Source organism: Pseudorca crassidens, chromosome 4 (assembly GCF_039906515.1).
Source record: "Pseudorca crassidens isolate mPseCra1 chromosome 4, mPseCra1.hap1, whole genome shotgun sequence".
Classification (NCBI taxonomy): domain Eukaryota; kingdom Metazoa; phylum Chordata; class Mammalia; order Artiodactyla; family Delphinidae; genus Pseudorca; species Pseudorca crassidens.
In genome coordinates this window covers 150,953,953-150,979,469 of record NC_090299.1, presented here as the reverse complement: position 1 = coordinate 150,979,469, position 25,517 = coordinate 150,953,953, and positions in this window count along the sequence as shown.

Below are 25,517 nucleotides of genomic sequence, written 5' to 3'. Positions count from 1 at the left end.
ATCTTTGGGGGACTGATCGATTTTAATTATATTTGGTCGTAGTCAGACAAGCAAAGATGTATTGTTTTAGAACAGGCTTACAGTAAATCTCAACTAGTAGCTATAAAACTGAAGGTTCATAGACCCTACCACAAGTGCTCTAAAGCTAAAAGCAAAGTTGTTTGTACATAAATAAATTTGCTAAATTGTTTGCTGATATGGACATTTTTCTATGGAAGATTCTATATCATTCATTAGATAACAGATCCTTTACTCCTCAGGCCTCCTGAGAGAGTAAAATTATTTCTTTCCAAAAGTGCGTGTGTGCATGAATATGTGTGTGTGTGCGTGTGTGTGTGATATCTGGTTTTTTTTTTTTTTAACACCTTTATTGGGGTATAATTGCTTTACAGTGGTGTGTTAGTTTCTGCTTTATAACAAAGTGAATCAGTCATACATAAACATATGTTCCCATATGTCTTCCCTCTTGCGTCTCCCTCCCTCCCACTCTCCCTATGATATCTGGTTTTGACACATCACGGCCACCTAAGATTTGAAATATGGCATTACGGGTGAAAGTAGACATTTAGATTGAGTGTCCCCTTGACTTTGGATACATTCCGCTGTCTCCAGTTTATCCTGGGTGGTGTGATTTGAGGGAGTTTGAAATTGACTTTGCTATGTAAATTACAGGCCGTGGCATTTCTGTTGAACTGCTTCAAATATAATTGAAGAGGAACCGGCTACAGTTAGAATCTATCTGCTCACAAACTTCTTATTTGGATCTTAAGTATAAACTTCCTTTTTTTGTTGGTAAGTAATTAAATGGCATAGGGAAAAGAAGTGCTGAAGCTAAAAGTGATCTGAGGAAGCTGAATTCCTCCCACCTTTTATGGGAAAAACACTCTAAAGAAAAAATATGCATTTTATGTTTTTTAACAATACATTATTTGGTTTCATATCAAACCATGAGAGACAAATGAATGGAACTTGTGTTTAACATTAAGTTTCCCCTGAATAACTGTTAGTATCAATTACACAGCTATTGTGCACACCAGTGATTTTCTTATTTTTCTGCTCAAGTGGAAGTGCATTTAGTATTGATGAAATGCTATCGTCTGAGCTTTTCCCATTGTTTGGATTATAATTTCAGTACTTCTTTGGTATGAAGAAAACAACACTAAAACTACTAAATAACTGCTCTTTTTGAACATGTTAATACCTGTTTATAATTATTTGGCAACTAATTTTAAAAGTATGTTGACTAATGTATTAAAGATCTCAAAGTCTTAGTTTACTCCCTATTGCTCACTTGTTTTCAATTCATTTATTTGTAAAATTAAAAATGTACTGCATTATTTATTTTATAAGTCTTATCATTGATAAGGGTAAAACAATTCCACTGCAAGTACTTTTTAACAGAATTATTGCACAAGGGTTAAGTGTAAGTATTGACTAAATTTGCACCTGTTTTATAGTGGAATGTGCAGAAAATATTTACTGGAGTTTTCAGTGCTTATTGGTGCAAGGTCCGTAAGATTTGTTTAGTTTTCTTTTAAAAAGCTTCATAAACCTCATATGTTTGCAAATTTTATTTCCTTCCACTCTGTATCTGACCTACTACTGGCTTCTTTATAAGTGTCCTTTGCTATATCCAGTTATAGAAATTTAGGACACTTTTATCCAATTTGCATAGTACTTGTATAAACAATTCTCTTTCTTTATTTGGTATTTTTGAAAAAGCCCTTTTTCTTGGTATATATGTAATGTTACTATTCATTTAAAGATTTGTTCCAGAGGTTTTGTGCATTATCACTCAGCCCTTTATTTGATTATTTTAAAATATTGTTGAAATTTAAATTTGTCCAATGGCTCTACATCTGACTTAAAAATAGTCTATTTTGGAGAATTAATGTAATGTAGATTTATCTTATATATGCTTGGAAACATACATACATATATGTATAATCTACATTTTCAGAATAGAATTAGTATAAATGAATAAAAAATTCTTACTTGTCTTTCTGGGTGAACAATGAAATTGCACATGAAATGCAATCAATTATCCAATGATACTGCACGAATGGAGAGTGAATTATAGGAAAAACAAACCAACTAAAGGGATGAGTAACAGCAGGACCTATTCGACATCATAAAGCTCGGGTCTTAACTTCTGTTCTCTGATCCCTAGGAGATTGTGGATAGAAGTATATTTCAACACAGGGAGATAAGCTCGGTGCTTTGTGACCACCTAGAGGGGTGGGGTAGGGAGGGTGGGAGGGAGATGCAAGAGGGAGGAGATATGGGGATATATGTATACATATAGCTGATTCACTTTGTTATAAAGCAGAAACTAGCACACCATTGTAAAGCAATTATACTCTAATAAAGATGTTAAAAAAAAATTCGGGGAGGGTCTGGCCCAGACATTGTCAATCACCAAAAAAAAAAAAAAAAAAGTATATTTCAATATAATGATATCCTTTATAGTATTATTTACTTTTTGGAGTACTTAAAAAAACATTATTATGACAAACATTTCACTAAACTTCCAGATGTGTCCATGTCACACCAAAGGTGAAAAACCTTTATTGGATATAATAAAAATAGCTAATATTTTATCATTGCTGACAAAGTGACACCCACTATTTAAAAAATTTTACTTATGTTCATTGATTAAATCCAACAATCCCAGGAGGTAGGTATCATTATTAGACTTCATTTTACAGAAGAGGTAACTGGATCACAGAGCGGTTAAATGATTTACTGAGAGTCACACAGCCATAACTGCAATTCTGGCTACAGAGATTGTATCTTAATATTTTAGTGCATCTAGATATAATAGCAGCTTTTAAGATAAAATAAAGGGCTTCCCTGGTGGCGCAGTGGTTGAGAGTCCGCCTGCCGACGCAGGGGACATGGGTTCGTGCCTCGGTCCGGGAAGATCCCACATGCCGCGGAGCGGCTGGGCCTGTGAGCCACGGCCGCTGAGCCTGCGCGTCCGGAGCCTGTGCTCCGCAAAAAAGATAAAATAAAAAATGTTACTGGGGGCTTCCCTGGTGGTGCAGTGGTTGAGAGGCTGCCTGCCGATGCAGGGGACACGGGTTCGTGCCCCGGTCCGGGAGGATCCCACATGCTGCGGAGCAGCTGGGCTCTTGAGCCGTGGCCGCTGGGCCTGTGCGTCTGGAGCCTGTGCTCCGCGGCGGGAGGGGCCACGGCGGTGAGAGGCCCGCGTACCGCAAAAAAAAAAAAAAAAAAAAAAGTTACTGAATGCAAGTTCATGCACCCTTCACACAGTGAGGCCAAAACAAACCAATATGTCGGAGTTTGGAGCAGAGAAAGGTTTATTGCAGGGCCAAGTAAGGAGAACGGGTGGCTCTTACCCCCCAAAACACTGAACTCTCTGAAGGGTTTCAGCAAAGCACTTTTAAAAGGCAAGGTGAGGGAGGGGTGTGGTTATTTGTTGCAAACTTCTTGGTGTCGGAATCCTTCGTTCTCCCAACTGTCCACGAAGGTCAGGTCACTATGTTCCTGTAAATCTCCAACAAGACAAATGTTATTCTCGGTTCTGCAACTTTTCATCTCTATATGAATGGGAAAATGTTATACCCTTAAAGGTCAGAGCCTTGAGAATGGGCTATCCTGTATGTTTCAGGCTGTAGGCAACATTCTTAACCTGTAGCAAAAGTGATAGAATACAAAGACTAAAGTAAAATATGGAATCAGATTTGTTCTTCCCTATTACAAAAATATAATGGATTTTAAAAGATGTCAGAACATTTCTTACAGATATGTTACTACTATTTTAATAGGATTTCTTAAAATATAAGTTTTTAAAATAACATTTTGTTTACTTATATTTGTACAGCAGTATATTTTGATTTGCATTTTTTAATTTATGAGAATTTCTATTCTCAGTTCAAAATCTCGATCAGTTACAACAGATTATCAATGAATCATGATGTGAGAAGAAGCACACAGACAAATATCAATGATACATAAATGCATTGTTTGATAGCATTACGCCACTGATCCTTCCTTACCTGATTACCTTCCAGCAATCCTCATGAATTGGTTTGCAGTACTTTTACTTAACCCCTAATGAGTCTGATATAATAGTCTGCAAATTGTTGCAGGTTTATATGACTCTTTTAGTTAATAGGTACCATGGGCTTACTAATGAATGCATCAATAAAACAACCTCTATTCCTCTATATTTGGCAGAAAAATTATTCACGTACTGTAACTACTGCATTTAGAGAGTAAATTTTAAATCACATAACTTCTAACCATGAGAGAAATCTAGTGCTTGCTGACATGATATATGTTCTCTAACACAGGTGTGTACATTCATCTTTTGAAAAGTCTATTTTGCTAAAGGAATGGTAAACACTTGTATTTCTGCTTTTATTAGATTTTAAAGGAATAAAACGATGGAGCACAGTTGTTGCTTTTTTTTCTTTTTTTTTTTCCTGATTTCATTCAATGTAGCCGTGATGGCTATCAACCATCCACGCTACTGTTGCAGTTTTACTACATAGACCAGTTCTTGATTTATTAACTTTCAGACTCAGGCTTTGCTGTGTTGTTACATTCTTTGGCTTACACAGCACCTGTGTAGACCTCTGGTGATACAGTTTTATTTATTATTCATGCAACTTTCCAGGACAAATAGGAGACAAACTGGTTTGGAGGTCATCACCATGATTTAAGATCAAGCTATTTGACTTCTGAAGTCTTCAGTAATATCCTTCTGATTTCCTTGTAAATGAGGCAGTCCAACCAGCTACAATGCAACATAGAATGTCCTGACCTTTGGAAAGTGAATAAACTAAATGAAAAGGAATTTAAGACATGGCTTTCCTGTTCATTTTAACTCATCATTTTACATGTTGTTATATCTTTTGTAGAATGGGTGGGCATAAAGGAGCTGCTATGTCATCAATCTCCAGAAAGAATTCTCTGAAAACAGGGGTTTTGCCTAGTTGAATTTGACCATTTGTTATCATTAGAGGACTGTTTGTAAAAAACAAGAATTTCTTCTTAGCTGACAATGCAGGAACATCAAAGGCCTAAATAATCAAGACTCAGGGAAGAGTTTTGGACTCATTCATCGTCCTCAAACACGAACTTCCCCTTCTAACTTGGCAACACACATATTTTTATTTATTTATTTATTTAACACCTTTACTGGAGTATAATTGCTTTACAATAGTGTGTTAGTTTCCGCTTTATAACAAAGTGAATCAGCTATACATATACATACATCCCCATATCTCCTCCTTCTTGCATATCCCTCCCACCCTCCCTATCCCACCCTTCTAGGTGGTCACAAAGCACTGAGCTGATGTCCCTGTGCTATGCGGCTGCTTCCCTCTAGCTATCTATTTTACATTTGGTAGTGTATATATGTCCAACACACATATTTTTAAGATCATGCTTCAATCATTATTTACACACCTGCAATCAGAGTGACATTTGATTTGAGTAGAAAACTGCTTTAGAAACAATGAACCAAATTCTTTCATTTTTAGAGATGAGAAATTTGCGGACACTACCATGAAACAATGAATTGTATTACACTTATGAAGAAATCAACAGTTTAATATACCTCAGAACTCCCTCACATAATTTGCAAATTTACACATTTGGTTCCTAATATATGCATACATGTCAGCAGTGGCATTTAGAGGATCTCTCTCTGTACAAATATTTCCTTCCCCTTCATATTTTAACAAGTCTTTGAGCAAAATCCTTTATTTTTTCACAGAACACTTACTCCTCTGAAAGCTTCATCTCCATAAATTGTATAACCATCAGCATGGTTGCTATAGTCAAAAGTGGAAGGTTCTTTCAGTCCCACTCTTAACCTCACCTCCACCTCTATCCTCTCATGAATTTGCTAGGTTCTAACCATAAATGCATTGCTAGTTTTCTCCCTGCCTCTGGTGTCACCTCTCGGGTGCAAGCCACTGTGTCCTCTTGTCTGGACCATGGCAGTCCTAACTGCCTCCCTGATTTCCCCATGGCCTCTGTAGAGTCCATTCCGTACCCAGCAGCCTAACTGTAAATCGCATTACAGGCAGAGATACTGCCTGTTCAGTTCCAGACTACCGCAATAAAGTCAGTCACGTGAATTTCTTTGGTCTCCCAGTGCATATAAAAGTTATGTTTACATTATACTGTAGTGTGTTAAGTATGCAATAGTCACACTTTAATTAAGTATATTTTATTGCTGGAAAATGCTAACCATCATCTGAGCCTTCACTGAGTTCTAGTAGTAACAGCAGAGGTCACTGATCACAGATGGCCATCAGAAATACAATGATATGAAAAAGTTTGAATTATTTTGAGAAATACTAAAACTATGACACAGACATGAAATGAGCAAATGTTGTTGGAAAAATGCTGCCGATAGCCTTGCTCGACGCAGGGTTGCCGCAAAATTCAGTTTGTCAAAACTGCAGAATCTGTGGGGCACAAGAAAGTGAAGCACAATAAAATGAGGTACGCCTGTATACCATTTCTGTGCTTAAAGCTATTTTATAGCTTCTTATTCCAGTTGTGGATAACTTCAGACTCTTCCTATGGCCTCCAAGGGCCTCCGTGATCTGCCCCGACTGACACCATGTCCTCTAGCTCCTACTGCCTCACTTCAAGAGTGATTTGTATTTGTGTAATAAAGAATCTAACTCCATTCTTTTGATGTTTGAATGCTGATAGCTTCCAAGCCTCACCTTTTCTTCGTCCCCCTTGGCCCATCATCTTGTTACCAAAAGTGGGGTCCAGCTGCCCACCCCTTGAAAGCCAGTACTCAAGAGGCAAGGTTGGCAGAAAGGAAAGTCTGCTTTATTACAGAGGCCAGCAACTGAAGGAGAGGTGAGCTAGTGTCCAAAGGCCTACTCCTCCCACTGACAGTCAGTGGGCAAGAGCTTTGAAAGGGGAGTCTCAAGGCGTATAGATGGAGGGAAGGGGCTACATGCAGAAACAGCACATTCAGCTCTGACCGTCATCTTGAAATTGGTCATGCAGTGATCTGATTAGTGTTATCCTGATTGTTTTAAATACAGTTAGTCTTCAGTTCCAGGGTCAGTTTGTTCCCATTCCTTTGAGGCCAGTTCTTGGAATTGTGGCAGCCTATGTGATGGCTACAGTCTGGTCATCATGTAGTTAACTTCTTCCTCCCGGCAGGTTTTTCGGTATCTACAAGACAGCTCACACGATATGGCTCAGAATATTATCTATAGCCCTTGAGGAGGAACTAAAGGTCCTAGATTTTGTTTAATGACTCAACTATTATTATTTGCCCTATTTGACTGTTCTCCTTTGCTTCTGCGTTTACTGACTTCTCTGATTAAACTTATTCTTTGGCTAAAGTTTTTCTACAGACAAAAGGCAGGTGGAGGACATGGGGGGCAAGGACCATACTGGTCCATTTCAATCTGAGCAAGCTGATTAAAATGTCAGGGTAATCTCCCTGTAGTGCCAGTGAGAGATTAACACCACTGCTCAGAAGTGGGAATCGTCCCCGCTGCGTACCCCCTAACCACCATAAAAGCCCTAAGCCAGTCTCTTTTCCATTTTTTCTCCTTTCTGTTTTTGGACCTGTTGGAGAGCCACTGTTTGCTACTCAGAAAGCCACATTATGTGAGTAATAAAGCTTTTCATACACTCTTGGTGAGTATGCAGGGTCATCAGTCTCACCGTAGGAACCAAATTTGGAGTATGGGGGTTTTTTATCCTGGTTCTGTAGAGTGGTACTATGATTTCTTAATGTTACTTTGGGAAGATCATTCTCTTAGAAGATACATTCTAAAAAGTCAACAGTGATGTGTACAGAGAAATAAAATTCTTCATTCTGTATCTTCAGGAGGAATCTAATAACCAGAGGATGGTTAAAATTCAATTCATTGTTTTGTTTAAATGTAATGTATATTCTCTATTAGTTGAAAAACAAGTTTTTGTATAGCACTACATAAATATATCTATAATTGTGTAATGAAACCAATCCTGAAATGTTTAAATTTCTTATATAAATTCTTCTTTTATAGATGAGAAAGACCAAAATTATTTTGACTTCTTAAGCATCCTAATATGACTTTTAATCACTTTTCTATCACTATCCTGCAATTTTAATTTTTTTGTTACTTTTCCTCCCTTGAATAACAGTTGACATAAACATAAGTATTCCCATTTTAGAGATAAGAAAATTCAGCATGGCTATTACATGTTGAATTATAGTTATTTAGTGAATGCATATTCCACATTTTTGATCTATAGCTATATTATAGAACATGTATTAGGTTATACAGTGCAAAATAACATTTTACAAGTTTAACAGAAACCGTACTTTGAGTCCTCAAGCAAATTGCCTATGAAAGGAAATATTGGAACATTGCTGGAAGCTGGTCAATTTCTTTTAAATGCAGCATTTTGTTAAATAGTTACTCTGGACGCTAATCAGGTTGTTATTAGAAAATAAAGTGCATTAATAAAGCTAAAAAAGCTCAAGTTTGATTATTTTAGCACTAGACTTTTAAAGAAGTCTCTATTGCTCAATTATGAGTGGGAAAATCCTTTTTCTTCTTCCCTAGGTTAGGAATCATCATGCTGGTGTCATGTGATATGAGGGTGTCAGGTTGTCTTTCAGAGTTACATTTAATCTGATCCACATGGAAAATTTGTATAAAAAGATAATTTTCCTACTCTGACATAAGGGGCAACTACTAGCTTAATTTGAAGCAGATCTTCGCAGGTGATGAGGTTACATTAGATTCTAAAATTCCTAAAATGATCATCTTCGTGTCAAGTTCTGACTTTTGAATCCAGGAATGGGATCATGTTGTAAGCCAGCAAAAACAGCCTTAAAAGACTGGAAATCTTAAAGATATGGTGAATTTGGGTGTGGGATATGAAAGAGAGGACATGCTTACTTAGATATTTTACAGTGATAGACGGTAAGGAGAGGGGGTAGAACATTTTGCTGAATACCTTTAGAATTCTCCTGAAATGTCACCTCCTGGAAAGCATCCCCAGATGACCTATTTGCTGCACCCAGCACATCATAAACCAATCTCTAAGAGGGCAAGCTGTATTCTTATTAGAGTGTCAGATGATCTACCACACACTAGCTGGGGGAAGCAGAGCAAGTTAAGTTACTTAACTTCTTTGTGTCTCAGTTTCCTCTTTTGCAAATTAGAAAATGCTATTGCACATTTCCTAGGTTGATGAGAAGTTTAATTGAGTTTACACATGTAAAACACTGAGTGCCTGCCATATAGCAATCTCTTGATAAAATATTAGTGTAGCAGATTTAAATAAAATAATAGTAGTTTTGATAAATTGGATGTGTCTGTTTCCACTTAATTGTCTTCTATGAGACTATAAGCATCTTGACAGTGTGCTTTATAGATAACGGCGCCTGCAGGTTCTACCAGGCAGTCTGTGAATTGTGAATGGTATCTCTATTGTTGGTAGTATTCAACACAGATATTTACTAATCACCTTGGTTCTATTCTAAGAATTTAAAAGTAATCAAGAATATAAATTTACCTAAGAGAATACCTAAGAGAATACTAAGATTTACTAACCTAAGAAACCCCAAGGTAACCTGTTATTCATGATACAAACAGGTGAAGAGGACAGGAGTTGCCTGTCTATCCAGCCTCTATGGAAATTTTCTCATAAATTCAAATGTGTTTTGTAATGATTCCAGCTGCCATGCTCCTCAGCTGCTTTTTGTTCCCCAAGACACTTCATAGTTTTCTTTGTATTTTTTTCAATTTTTAAAATTTTTTTAACATCTTTATTGGAGTATAATTGCTCTACAATGGTGTGTTAGTTTCTGCTTTATAACAAGGTGAATCAGCTATACATATACATATATCCCCATATCTCCTCCCTCTTGCGTCTCCCTCCCACCCTCCCTATCCCACCCCTCTAGGTGGGAGACTTTATATATATATATATATATATATATATATATATATATATATATATATATATAGTTTAACATCTTTATTGGAGTATAATTGCTTTACAATGGTGTGTTTCTGCTTTATAACAAAGTGAATCAGCTATACATATACATATATCCCCATATCCCCTCGATATATCCCCAAATCCCCTCGATATTTTTCTAACTAGGTTCATATCCTGGATTGGCATTGGTCAACCAGAGACCATTAGAGAACCTTGGAGAATGCTCTTATCTGTCCACACCAGATATAATGCTGAGTTAGAGCCAGGTTATGTTAGCCAGTGTCCAAGGCTCCAATGAGTTTACAGATAATCTAGTTCACATTACAAGTATTATGTTCATTTACTCAACAAATGACACCCAAGTGACTTATACATCCTGTTTAATACTGAAAGAGTTACGAGGGCAATATCCTCAAAAACTGATAAACTGGAATATACTCAGTTCTTTCCTAGGGAAAGGTTTGGTATTAAAAACTCAACTGTGCTATACTGCAGTTGTCAAGAGAATGGATAACATCCAGACGACCAAACCACTTACGGCAAACTTAAGAGAGATGGGTTTGTGCAGAGCACCTAGATGAAGTTCTTCAAGGGCATACAAAAATGTACACCACTGTTGCTCTGCTTTAGGAACACTACGCCAATAACATCACAAAACTTGGAGATAGTTTTTCTGTGACTAACAGAGCTTGGGATTGAGCTGCTACTGCATGTGGGTTGACTCAACTTGCAGGTCTGTAATGTGTTTGCAAGGAGTTGAGAAGACAAATGGGAGAGCACCGTAATGTTCTCCTAGAAGGGATGTAGGAGGGTGACAAAAAGCCAGTCCTCGTGGACCAACGTTGCAGAAAGGGATGTGTATCCTGGTTTGTTTGGCTGTGTGGATTGAAGCGTCAAGGGCTCCTGATCATCACATTATTCATTCCTGCATCCCTATAGGGAAACCAGGTCACATCTATTTTCTGAAATTGGTGACCAGACGTACTCCCGCACTACAGGGAAACTGGAAACACTGCATAAAACCAGAATTGCTTAAATACCATTAAACTACTTCACCAATTCAAATGGAAAAGGAGGAGTTTAAAAGATAATAACATAAAAACATGGGCTTCCCTGGTGGCGCAGTGGTTGGGAGTCCGCCTGCCAATGCAGGGGACACGGGTTCGTGCCCTGGTCCGGGAAGATCCCACATGCCGTGGAGCGGCTGGGCCCGTGAGCCATGGCCGCTGAGCCTGCGCGTCCGGAGCCTGTGCTCTGCAACGGGAGAGGCCACAATAGTGAGAGGCCCGCGTACCGAAATAAAAGATAATAACATAAAAACAAACAGTTGAAAAATGTGTTGAACTCCTGTGGTGATCTACACAGTTTTCCAGAAAATGGTGTTGCACAAGACATCAACAGTGACAAAACGCCTAAATGGTGGTACAAGCCGGTATGCAGTTCAGTCCTCAGGGACTGTCATTGTTACCATGATCACACCTTCCGGTTAGGGCTGCTCTTGTGGAGCAGGGTTAGTTGGCAGGCCTGCTTTCCTCTCTCATAGACACCTCATTATTTATCATCCCTTCAGTACTTTTAATTGCTCTGAGCAAAGATTTCTTTTTCCATTTAGAAATGGGGACTGAACCCATCAATACCCAATTTAAGCAAGACATTCATAAAGACAGCAGTGAAATTATCGCTCTGCTGCTTTTCTAAATATCCAGCTAGTTTGGCTAGACATTCATAAATTTAAGCTAGTTTGGCATCTAAAACTAAAGCTTCTCCTTGACTGCTGAATGACTCTTCGGACATACAGTGTTTCTAATTAGCTGTAGCAAAATCTGGAAAGACACATTTTGCATTTGGTTTAATGTATTTGTGAAACTGTCCTTCACTTTTACTGGTGTATAGCACACGGATAATTTGGGCCCATGTTTTCCAATAATAATTGTAAAAACATGAACAATTATATTGTTTGCTAAATACTAAATGTGGTTCAATTTTACACAAAATAAACACTGTGTTATTTACTAAAACTTAAATTATACATCAAAAAGTTGGGTTTTTTGATTTATAAATGTTTATTATATATACAAAGTAAGATCTAAAAAATAATCCAATAAATTCAATTAACTATATATATAATATTGGATTTTCAATATGGTAAATGTCATCATGACTATAATTTTTATGTAATAGTATGCAATATTGAGCATTGCATATTTTAATTTCTATGAGTTGTAAAGTTCAAAATCTCAGTTACATTGCTGCAATAGAATAAACTTGAAATAGAGGAACAGCTCAAGGAAGCTGACTACTACTAATCCACTTGCAAAATGCTCAGGTATAGTTCTTAGAGTTTCCAACTGAATCTGTTTTTACATCATGCTTGTACGTTTAGCCACATCTAATTTTCACTGATTTTTAAAAGCTCTGGTAGGCTTTATTTGTACCTGATTAATTCAATTAATTAATATTTAAGCAACTAATAGTAATAATATAAATTTAGCACATTAAAAATGATACCAGCTTCCTTTTATTATGTGCTTTGCCTATTTCCGGCTCTGTCCTAAGGAATTTAAGTCAGACGTCATGTCACATAACTCACAATAAACCTGAGGTGGGTATTTTTATCATCATTTTAAAGGTGCGAACTAAGACTTAGAGAGTTGAAGTGACTTGCCCAAGGACTGCTAGTAAGGACGAAAGAGAAACTCCAAATCCTACATATCTGACTCTGGATTTCAAGTTTGTATTCTAGTTGTTTCTTTTTTTTTTAATTAATGATCTTACTTTTTATTTTTTAATTAAAAAATATTTTTATACAATTTTTAAAGGTTACTTTCCATTTACAGTTATTACAAAATACTGGCTCTATTCCCCATGTTGTACCATACACACTTGAGCCTATCTCACACCCAAGTGTGAGCTTGTGCTCACAAGTGAGATCTTGTGCTTCTCACTCACCCACCCCTGTATTCCCCCCTCACCACTGGTAACCACTAGTTGTTCTCTATATCTGTAAGTCTGCTTCTTTTTTTGTTATATTCACCAGTTTGTTGTATTTTTTAGATTCTACTTATAAGTGACAGTATTTGTCCATCACGTTGGTTTTTAAACTGTGAAGCATAGGACCTTCTCCCAGGCCTTACTGACAAAGGTAAGGAGTGGAAAGGGGGGGTATTAGGACAGGTTTGTGAGGAAGAAAATAAAGACAGGCCACGAGGTAGACAAGAAGAGCCATGATCTTTCCACTCTATATTGTGGCTTATCTCTTGGTGGTTGGAGACAGCAGGGGAAGGGGGAGATGTGAATCGAGCAAAGATCTAGTATCTGCTAAGGGAGTTTGGGATGAGACTGAGTTTTCATAATGAGAGAACACTGCTTGTATGCTGAGAGCCAAACGTTCACACTGCTTCAGATAAAGTGTCCATTTGAGAGCTACTGCCCACTCAAGACCCAATGATCAGCCCATATTTAAGAAGCACTCTTGAAATACTGATAGCCTGGAGAGACTGAGAAGCTCAAATCCAGAAATCCAGACATACTGATGATTCAAACACACGAAGTAGCTCAGATTTTCCACCCAGAAAAAATGAATAGTTCATCCTATATACAGTAGGCAACCAGAGGAGGTGCTTACTGTTTAATTACCATGGGATTTTCCTGTACAACCCAAATTACTGTGTATGAGTGTGTGAGAGTGTGTGAATGTGACTGTGTGTGAGTGTGTGCTCCAGGGGTGGGACATTGGCCTGTGATTCCCTCCAGACTTCAGTTTTCCATTTTCTATCACCCCCTTCCCCTTACTAAACCATAGGTATGTTTCCCCAGGTCTCCTCAGGAGAGAATTTTTGATATTCACTGCATCAATTAATGCATGGGCCTATAAATAAGTGAAACTTTAAAGCATTTCCCCCCCGAGATCACATGAAGTGTATTAAAAGTTGTAGTTTTTCACAATCTATGCTTAAGTCACTTAACGTGTAGTTTTTTTCTTGAGAATGCCAATTTTTCTAATATAGAAGGAAATGGGCAAAAGCCATCAATGTAATTATTAAAACCAATCATTGATGGGCATTTAGGAGCCTGATTAAGTAAAACAGACACAAGTCAGTAACCTAGATTTGAAAGGCATTTGATGTGTTTAATGATTCTTTAAGATCACCCATCCTTATCAGACTTGTGGTCTGCAAATAAGACAATTCACTCAATGCTTAATTCACCTTCCTTATGCAGGTCTAAACCCCAGCTGGGTTGACAGGTCATGCATTATGTTGAAAAAGTGATGTCTCAGACAGTCTCCTAATTTGGAGATATATCTCTGTGCTAAGAGAGGACACAAGACTGTAGAATCAATGGCGGACTTATAGTTTTGAACATATCACATCTAGAAGGATGATCTTATAACTTAGAAGTACTACACACTGTTGAAATTTCTCTGTCTTGATTTTAAAATAAAATAGTCAGGATTTAGAAGCCTATGATTGATAGTTCAAAAATTTCCTTATGTCTATTTTTATTTTCTGTATCAGTAGTGGTAAAAACACTGAAGAACCAAAACACTGCCCTCACACAGGTGTCCTCACCCACCCATAGGTCCTCTGTGTCTTCCAGAAAGATCTACTTTTGCCGAGTGTGTATGTGTGTGTGTGTATGTGTGTGCGCACGTGTTGTAGAGGCCTTAATGCATTCAGTACAGTAAAACCTAAATAACTTAAGAGTCTGAAACAGAGATGATAAATTGGATTTATATTCAGTGTGTTAAGAAGAGTTGCCATCCCGTTGTTAATTGAGAGCAAGACCAATATTCAGTCTTTTTTGTACATTGTATCCCAGGTTAAAAAAGTAATTTCTCCTGACATCAGCCTTTATTTAATTTTTATCTCGCTGTTGCACAATGTATTGCTGAACTATTAATCTTTAAAAGTACTGAGAGCTTGTTTTATTTGTGGATGACTAGAAAAGTCCCAGAAACTACATTAAAAAAGGAAATGGCTTGACCACTTGCACCAATACTTATAAAAAAAAAAAAGATTCATCTCAGTTTGCAATTCAAGTGCCAGGTTTCAGGACATTACATTTTGAGTTGCTGAAATAGAAGTGCTCAGAAACCAGTGTTTGGAAGGGAAGCCCAGCACCTTTAAACCACAGTGCCATGATGCATGGAACTGTAATCAAGAAACAATTCTCAATACACATTTACAAGAGATTCTTTCATATTCTGTGGTTCCCTCAGGAGGAGATAAAAGATACTTCTCACAAACAAAATGCCATGGCTAGTGAAGAAATGTGTTTTACATGATTTGTAATTACTAATATTATTCAGGTGGCTGCCCCAGATGAATCTTTGAAATAAAACCAGTTTTTTATAACACATGATTCAAACACTCTATCAGATCAGCACACAGCCATGGAAGGTTATGGCAACTTTTAAAATATGATGAGTATTTTATGAAAAATAAACTACTTGTTATGATATTTCATTTCATTTTCATCTAAGAAATTAATATATATAATTCTGCAGAAATATTCATCATGTGATTATATGGGGTCAAAAAAGTTTATTTTTATGAGTAATTTTACCAAATTCTCTTGTTCTAATTTGGCTATAATAAGTTGATATTTCAGATCTAGTTCTGAAAATCCTAACCCTAGAGTCCAATTCTCACATACTTCTGCACAATAAGCTTAAATGAGTTAGGAAATATGCCTACTTTATTTTCGTGGGTTTAATTTCTGAACATGTTTACTACAAATTCATTTTCTCTCCCACTAGGATTTAATTTCAGAAAGGTTACTGTGTCTCACCTCTTTTCTGTTTTAAAACCTCGAATAGAGCAGTAACATCATAGACCCTTATAAATATGGAGAGAATGATTAAATTAATTTTAATTTATCAAGTTTAACTATGTTGATTGCAAATAACACATCTTAAAGCATTTTTTCTAGTTGTGTTTGCTCTCCCACATTCTTCAAAGACTATTCCTCACTTAAGCAGTGGACTTTCCTTTTGCTTTCTAAACTCTCTGGCAATATCTTTTTATCACATTTCACAGAGAAAATAAAACCTTTTAAAAGTGAATCCTTGGGCTTCCCTGGTGGCACAGTGGTTGAGAGCCTGCCTGTCGATGCAGGGGACACGGGTTCATGCCCCGGTCCGGGAAGATCCCACATGCCGCGGAGCGGCTGGGCCCATGAGCCATGGCCGCTGAGCCTGCGCGTCGGGAGCCTGCGCGTCGGGAGCCTGTGCTCCGCGGCGCGAGAGGCCACAGCAGTGAGAGCCCTGTGTACCGCAAAAAAAAAAAAAAAAAAGTGAATCCTGTTATCTTCCCTCTACCAAATGAAAAAATTCTCTGCATCTATACCCTTTCTTTCCTTTTCTCTGAGTATAATTTAAAGGTATGCCATCTCTCTCTGAAATGCCAGCTACTCTCTGGGTCTTCTAGATTTTCTTACAAATTGATTTCTTAGGGAGCTGAATTCTATTGGAAATCTATCTCTACTCAATCTTTAGCTGCTTCTTTATTAAGATCCCCAGTATCATTTTTAGGTACATTTTCATAACTTCAGTAATAGAAAAGCAAACCAAAAAGAGAGAAAACAAATCTCTAATAGCAAATCCCTCTCTAGCTAGCACCTAATTTGTCTACATGATTCTTCAACCACAATCCAGAGAGCCAAACAGTTTGAAAACCAAAAGTTTTATTTTTTACATATCACTTAACTGGTCAAAACCTTATCGGACTTTAACTTACAAGAGGCTATTTATAGTCTTATGCAACTTAGCATGAATACTCATACATTCATATTCAAATGACTCCAGAAAAGTCAATGAAAATTTTAATATAATACTTGATTTTGGGGTGCTGTTAAGAAGTCACGGGGTGTCACTTACATACAATAGGTGTCTCTCTACCTTTTTATTTATTTATTAAACAAATTTACTTACTTATTAAATTTATTTATTAAATTTACTTATTTATTAAATAAATTTGTTTATTTTTGGCTGCCTTGGGTCTTTGCTGCTGCTCATGGGCTTTTCTCTAGTTGCGGGGGCTACTGTTTGTTCTGGTGCACGGGCTTCTCATTGTGGTGGCTTATCTTGTTGCAGAGCACGGGCTCTAGGCACGTGGGCTCAGTAGTTGTGGCATGCGGGCTCAGTAGTTATGGCTCACGGGCTCTAGAGCACAGGCTCAGTAGTTGTGGTGCACGGGCTTAGTTGCTCCAGAGCATGTGGGATCTTCCCGGACCAGGGCTCGAACCTGTGTTCCCTGCATTGGCAGGTGGATTCTTAATCACTGCACCACCAGGGAAGCCCCACCTCTACCTTTTTAAAATGTGAAATATTCAGAATTCCGAGCACACCTAAGCCCCGCATTTTCTCATAAGGGACTGTGGACCTGTCATTTCCCGCTTCACGCACTGTTCCCTCTTTATTGACTGCAACTCACCATTCAGCTCACTCCAGCTTCCTCTATGGACGCTCTCCTTGCTAAGGTAACTAGTAATTTTCATGTTGACAAATCCAATGACATTTTCTATTTCTTCCCTGACCTGTGAGCCCCATCCGACTCAGTTGATCATCCCCTGCTTCCTGAGATATTCTTTCTCTAAGTGTCCAGGACTCCCTTCCTTGCCTTCCTCCAGTCCCGCGGTTCCTTTACAGTCTACTAAACAGGCTTCTCCTCTACCCACAACCTTCTCCACTACCTCTGAAGGTTGGTGTTACTTATAATATTTTCTATACCTTTATCATTCTACACTCTCGAAACACGAGCGTTTCATCCCCACTCATGCCTGTCAGATAATGAATTCCAGCTGAATGTATATATTTAAACTCTATAATTTTGTTGCTGTAAACCTACACAGCCAGCTCAGTATGTAGTAGTCTCCCTTTGGATGTTACGTAAGAATCTCAAACTTTTCTTGCGTCAGATTTCACTCACATTTCTTCCCTGCATCCTCCCTTGACAAAACAAAGCAAGACTAAAACTACTTATCTCTCCATTCATTAATTTGAAAGTTTTTGTTAAGTACTTACTATAAGCCTAGTACTCTTCTCGGCACGGAGAATATATTAGCGTGAGAGATGATTGTGGTCTCTGTCTGCATGGAAAAGACCAGATTGCTAAATCATAAATTAAAATAAGTTAAATACACCTTACAACTTTTTTTTTTTTTTTGCAGTACGCGGGCCTCTCACTGTTGCGGCCTCTCCGGTTGTGGAGCACAGGCTCCGGACGTGCAAACTCAGCGGCCATGGCTCACGGGCCCAGCCGCTCTGCTGCATGTGGGATCTTCCCGGACCGGGACACGAACCCGTGTCCCCTGCATCGGCAGGCGGACTCTCAGCCACTGCGCCACCAGGGAAGCCCGTTACAACTTTTTATATGTGGGATGAAGGACCAGGTCGCTGGATAGGGCACATTTCTTAGTTTGGGTCCTTTTGATAGGGTGGTCTGGGAAGGCTTCTCTGAAGAGGTGACATTGATGCTGAGGTATGAAGGTGAGAAATATCTAATTAGGACCAGGGTGACAGTCAGGAGAAAGAAAGTGAAAAAGTCCTGAGTGGAATGGCAGGAGGGAGAACATGATGATGGCAATAAGCTTCAGCTAGTTGATAAAAGTAAAACTGTTGCATTTTGATTTAGCAATAGATTGTCTGCTTTAAAATTATTTTACGCCATTTGAGAAGGCACATTTAACAACCTTTTTTGATGACAGCTCAGAGTTGAGTTTCTTCCAGAAGTATTTTTTATGTGGTCCCCATTTGTTTCCTTGACTAACTTCCATGATGTGTTATATTAGAATTTTCTATGAAAGAAGAATAAGTCGCCCTGACATTTGAAAACTCACTGAAAGGAGCAACTTAGAACTTTTGAGAACAATACATTTCTAACACCTCCTTTGAAAAAATGTTAAAGCCTTACCAACTGCTTATTTTTAATTTATTCTTAGATTGGTGTGAACCAATTATTGTCTTCCTAGTCCTAGTTCCAGCTCCTTTCCTCACATCGAGTTGAAATACAGCAAGTTGGCTCAAGTTACCACGCAAATTTACAATCTTAGGGACCCTAAGTGTTGGATAGGATTTGGTTGATGGCAGCATAGAGAAAAGTGCTGGAAAATATGAGAAAACTTTACTACTTTATACAAAACACAATTTACTTTCAATTCACAATAATGATAATTAATAACTTTCAATTTTTAATATTTACCATGTGCCAACACTGTGCTTAACCCTGATAACAGTCTTACAAACAATGGACCTTCATTTTACAGATTTGCAAACAGATGGTAACTAGCTCACCTGTGATGATACATATGGTAGAAAACAAAGCCAGGCTTCGAAGCCCCATCTTACTGAGAGGTCTTAAATGTCATTGTTCATCACTCTCGCACGAGTTAGATATAAAAAGAACAATGACCCAGATCAGGGTACATATGACCCAAAATTGAGTTCTTATTACCTTTGGGAGCACAATTTTATTTCTTGCTCAAAAATCTGTTATCTAAGTTGGGCGAGGTTTGAAACATTGTGAACATGGTAAGAGAACTCAGTAGAAGAACTGGTATCAGATTTTTATTTGACTGATTACATAATAATTATCCCTTACTCTTCTCATATAGCTATACAATCCAAGAAATAATAACTTAGTTAAACGGTAGAAGGGACAATAGACTTTTTAACCCTGAGTCATATACTCATTTAATTATTAAAATAAAGGATATACGTTTTTCTTTCCTAGAAAGTGATTCTAATGTAAATGCAACAATATATATATAGATGTGAGTTATAGCTTTTACAGAGTATACAATTTACATTCTTACATCTGGTGTCATTTACCAGGTTTATTAATTTCAGAACTGAGGCATTAATGATTTGAGACTCTAAACGCTTTCACCACCACACCAGAGCAAAACGAAGTGCAATTACCATCAGCAGAAATGCCAGAGATATTAATGGGCCTTTTTTCAACCTCTATTGTTTCTCACCTAGTTTTAATTGATAAAACTAATGATGATGCTAAGAAGAGAGAATTTGTGGCCTGAATAGGAGAAAACATTCTTTACAAAGCTGTGAAGACACAATCACTTAAATCCAATGTTCCATTTTTGACTTGCTGTGTAAGATAATGAAAAAAAAATGTGAGTAAAGTGCAATAAAAAGCAATTCTGCATTGACCTTGTATAGTGTCTGGCATACTATATGGAGCCAGTACTATATGCTCTTTTGATGATTGCTTTTGTATAGAAATGCTTTTACCTACCTTTGTATGTACCTAGGACCTTCTCAGCTGGAATCAGAAACCAACCTAAAAATTACTTTCTTAGCTGGGCCTTTCCCTACCCTTTTAGGTTAAGGAGCTGAGACCATCCCTGTTATTTTCTGAAATGGCAGCATGAGTTGGCCACCTGGCACCTCCCAAATTTTCATGTACTAATTTTTTCGTTCACTTGTTTATTGTATGTTTCTTCCACTAGAATCTAAATCTAACACTTGCCATATAACAGGCTACTAATGCGTATTTGCTAAATAAGTGCTGTTGGGTAATTATTTACTTGCACTGTATGTAGGCTACATGTGTCCTCAGACCCTTAGAATCGCATGGATAAGAAACAAACAGATACTCTGCAGCAAGTGTCACAATTTTTATTTTTTATAAAGATGTTTTTGATGTGGACCATTTTTAAAGTCTTCATTGAATTTGTTACAATATTGCTTCTGTTTTATGTTTTGGTTTTTTGACCACAAGACATGTGGGATCCTAGCTCCCTGACCAGGGGTTGAACCTGCACCCTCTGCATTGGAAGGTGAAGTCTTAACCACTGGACCTCCAAGGATGTCACACAAGTGTCACCAGTTTTAAAGGGTCATTATCTGTCTATTATTTCTGATATAAACCTGGCAGTTTTGGATGGTCCCAAAAGATGCTACAATATGCTTCTTACTCACCAAAACAGTGTGTCATGTAGGCTTAGCTTACCACTGGACTTTTAATTCTGTTTTTCAATGAAAGATTGATTGATCAGTTTCATTAGTGAGCTTACTCATGTTTCCACTATATTAACTCTCTCTAGATGAACACATTTAAAATTAAGTTTCCACGAATAGATCTTACGATGTTAATAAATACTGAGGATAGTAGAGGAAACTACAATTCCCAGTGAAATTCACAGAGAACAAGAAGGAGTTCCACTTGGATGAAATCCTCCAAAACCACTGTTAGCATAAACGCAGAGTTCAGCAAGCTTAATTAAAGGAAAAAGGAAAGGAAGACTCTCCCTACTAATGTCAGTTTACCCATGGGAAATAGATTTCACCAAAGAAATAGATTTCTTTATAGTCTTGGATACTCAAATATGTGAATAAAACATTTCACAGTTATATTTTGGAAAAGTCACTTTTTTTGTAAAAGTGATCTTTTTTTGTTGTTGTTTTTCGCGGTACGCGGGCCTCCCATTGCAGAGCAGGGACTCCGGACGCACAGGCTCAGCGGCCATGGCTCACGGGCCCAGCCGCTCCGCGGCATGTGGGATCCTCCCGGACCGGGGCACGAACCCGTGTCCCCTGCATCGGCAGGCGGACTCTCAACCACTGCGCCACCAGTGAAGCCCTGTGAAAGTGATCTTTATGCCAAATTTGTCACAAAAAATACTTTATTTTACTCCAAAAGCATTTTTTTACAGAATATTTTTGGTAAGAGAAAGTAACAAAAGCACAGATTTGCATGTGAGGACTCCTCTGTTTGGCGAAATATTTCCTTCCCTGATTGTACTACAATGTTGCTGAGAAAGCGTCCCTAAGTACTTTTCTCTACTTTGGCATATCTTTAAAGAGGTTGCCAAGTGCTGAAGAGAGATATATTTAACCAAGCTTAATTGCATTTACTGTTTTAAAATTACAGAGCATCCAAACCGCTTACCAGCATTCTTTCGTGCGATACTAATACTAGTGCCATAGAAACTGCAAAATGAAAAGGATGCTAAATGAAGTAGTTTTACTACGCTCTTAACCCTTCTCCGAAGCTGCTTAACTCAAATGTAATTTGTCCAAGAGTCTTTTAATTATTTGAAAGTGTTTATCTAAAGATGTGTAGTTGAATAGGTGTTTTATTTATTTATTTATTTATTTATCTATTTATTTTTGTGGTACGCGGGCCTCTCACTGTTGTGGCCTCTCCCGTTGCAGGGCACAGGCTCCGGATGCACAGGCTCAGCGGCCATGGCTCACGGGCCCAGCTGCTCCGCGGCATGTGAGATCTTCCCGGACCGGGGCACAAAACCGTGTCCCCTGCATCGGCAGGCGGGCTCTCAACCACTGCGCCACCAGGGAAGCCCAATAGGTGTTTTTAAACTTAGAAAAAGCACAGTATAAAAACTCAAAAGAATAATACCTCCCAACGTTGAGTGGAACTCATAGAACCTTCCAATTTTAGAGTATTAACTGTGTTTAACTGTTTGACCAGTAGGAAAGTAAAGTGTTGCATTGTTATATTAAAATCATACTGGATAATATTGAAATAATAACAAGATCGTCAGTTTATTATAGGTCCAATTGAAGACATACATGTTTTGCACTGTATAGCTCAAAACAAAAAATGTAAAGTTTTAACAGTAAGAGAATTTTCATGATACTAAAAAAGGCATCAGTTTTAAAAGATTGTTTACTAGTTATTTTTGAATTGACCAGAATTGTAGCTATTTTGTATGCAATATAGTCATAAGCATTACCCAATGGACATAAAATTATGCTGAAAAAAAATCTAAATTATTCAGACAAAACTTCATCCAGGAATATACTTAAGTTTTATCTTCATTTCTGCAACATAAGATTGTACAGTTGACAAATATCCAATTTTTGGTTTTTGATACTTTGCTACGCAATAACAATTTAAATTTATTTTCCAAAATATAGGCTTTAAAAATATCCTAGCTGCAATGGTTTAGATAACTAATGAATATGCTTAAAAATCTGAAAAATACCTTTGTGGTTCTTTTTCTTGTGTAAATAATTTAGACAAGTTGGGGGAAATAAATTAAAAGACTGGGAGGGGCTAATAGATATCTTGAAATGGATGATACAGAATGGTGGTCTGCAAACAACCCTAAATCTCTGGTCAGTTCTCAAGTCTTCCATTTTCTCAGCCATGTAAATCAAACTTAAATGATTTCCTTGGATCCCAGTGTGCAGTAGGGAAGATGAATATGGACGCTTTGATGCTTCTGCAAAACTAGTATAGCCTTTGTTCCTACTCTAGCCCCTAGGACATACAGTTTACATCAGTGGCTATTGACCTCAGAGGATGTGTGAACATTCCCTAAGTTATTTGCAAAATATTCTGAGGAAGAGGATTTTGGGGGTTAAGAATGGATATTTTTATCAGATTAATGAAAAGCATCCATGATCCTCCAAAAAGTGCTGAAAACCACTGGGAGCTAAAAATAAATCACTTTAAAAATGAGAAAAGAGAACTTTTCTTCAGGAATTTAAAAGCGTCTTGTGTTTACCTGCTTACTTTTTTTTTTTTTTTTTTTTAAGGTTCTCTGTTCATAAACTCATGGAATTAAGGATCTGGAAGACATCAAGAAAAACTGCAATCAAATGTTCCAAAAAGTGAATAATAATTTTTCCTTTAAGTATTGGAAATTAAATCTAAGCACCTTTCTTTATAAATTAATTCAGTATTGCTTGTAGTCCCAGCATTTTCCCTTCCACTGACTAGCATATGGAATTCTTTAATTTCCTTGAAAAAAAAAGTCTCTCACACTGTCTGTGCTGAAAGAATTGCTTAGTCTACTAACAAATTTCTATTCTCTGTAGGAAGTTCATTCATGTATTTTACCACTCTTTGTAATAGTTTCATCTTACCTTTAATTATCCACATTGCACTCCTTTGGCACTTTTTAAAGTGAGGGATACTGTGGATATTAGATCATTTATAGAAAAATATTTTTAGATGTTCACTGCCAACTTTAAAAGATGACCAAATTTGTTATTTATTTTTTTATTTAGTAAGTAATTTTAATAATAAATTTAATACATATTTATTTAAAATATTTCTTTGAATAGTTCATGCAAATTTCATGTCATATGATACATTCACATTTCATATTCTAACAAAAATTACTCAGAAGTATCTCATGGGATTTTTATCTTAACTGATCTCATTTCTACCTTTTTTTCTGACAGTTCATTCAGTCTCCTGCTTTACCCATCCCTTTGCTAAGCCAACTGATCATTTGCCCTCTTTCTCTACTTCAACCCAGTTTGCCTTTTTGCTCTCCTGAACTCATTATATCTCTAAGTTACTTCTTTTGCTAATTGTAACATGTCTAATTTTATCAATATTTAATTTCTCAAATTTATTTCTTTATCCATTTTTAATATAAACATTCAGTATTCTATCAATTTTTAACAATTATATTGTCTCAGACTATACACAGAATCATCAAATTAACAATTACCAGATCTCTGAAAGGCATTTGTGGCATGTTTCATCAGGTTGGTCATATTTACTAGTCAAACACAATCAAATTAAATTATTAGGCAGTATAAGTGGAGTCTTATTTGGACATGGTCAGCCTAAAAATGGATAGAGTCTGAGATCTAGACTTGATGATAACCATCTATATTTAATTTTAAAAGACAAATAATAACCTATTTACTATATTTCCTATGAAACAGGAATCAACTGTCTGGCAAAATGAAGTTTTTAATACATAATAGCATTTCTACTGAAAATTAATTTAATGTTATTAACACATTTAAATTGTTTTTTTGTAATGTTCAATCTCATGCATATAGACATAACTGTAGAGTTTACATTTCACTTTTGCAAACATAAAGTAATTGATTTTAGAAATTTCTTCCTCCCTAAATTTTTTCTTCCTTTTATAGCCCATGCCCAGAGTTACAAGTGCTGGAAATAGCCAGTTCATCTTTCTTGTAGACCTTTCATTAAAATGCATAACTTACTTTGAAAGGATAGATTGCAATGGCCATTGCAAACTTGGCTAAGGACATATGCTGATAAGGATATAACTTAGTAAAGTCACCAAATTAATACTTCACAAGAGAATTATAGTGAGCAGCATTAATGTTCTAGAGTTTTATTAATTTGCAAGAGGCTTTTTCATGTTTGGCAATACTCATGCAAGAAAAAATACTTTATCTAAATATTTTTTCATTTAGTTTAAAAAGAAATGCAGAAAGATATATGTAAACAGAAAAAAAAGAGAGACATCAAATGGAATCATTATTAAAAAAAATCAAAGTTAGTCATGAGAGCCATAAAATTTCCTTTTATATAAAATTGGTTTTCCATTATCTCTGGCTCCACTGATCACTGTACAGGTGAGGTTATTGCTTTTTCAGTTTTGTTAATAAACCTATTTGTACATAAATAGCCTTCTGGCCTTTCCTAAACAAATGGAAAATAAAATCGTTTCATTATCCCCAGGGTTTCATGCACTCCTGGTTATAGAACTATCCCTGAAGAAATGGTTCTGTTTGCAAGAAAATGTTTGTCTTGAAGACTTTTCATATTGGACTCTAGGGGCTTCCCTGG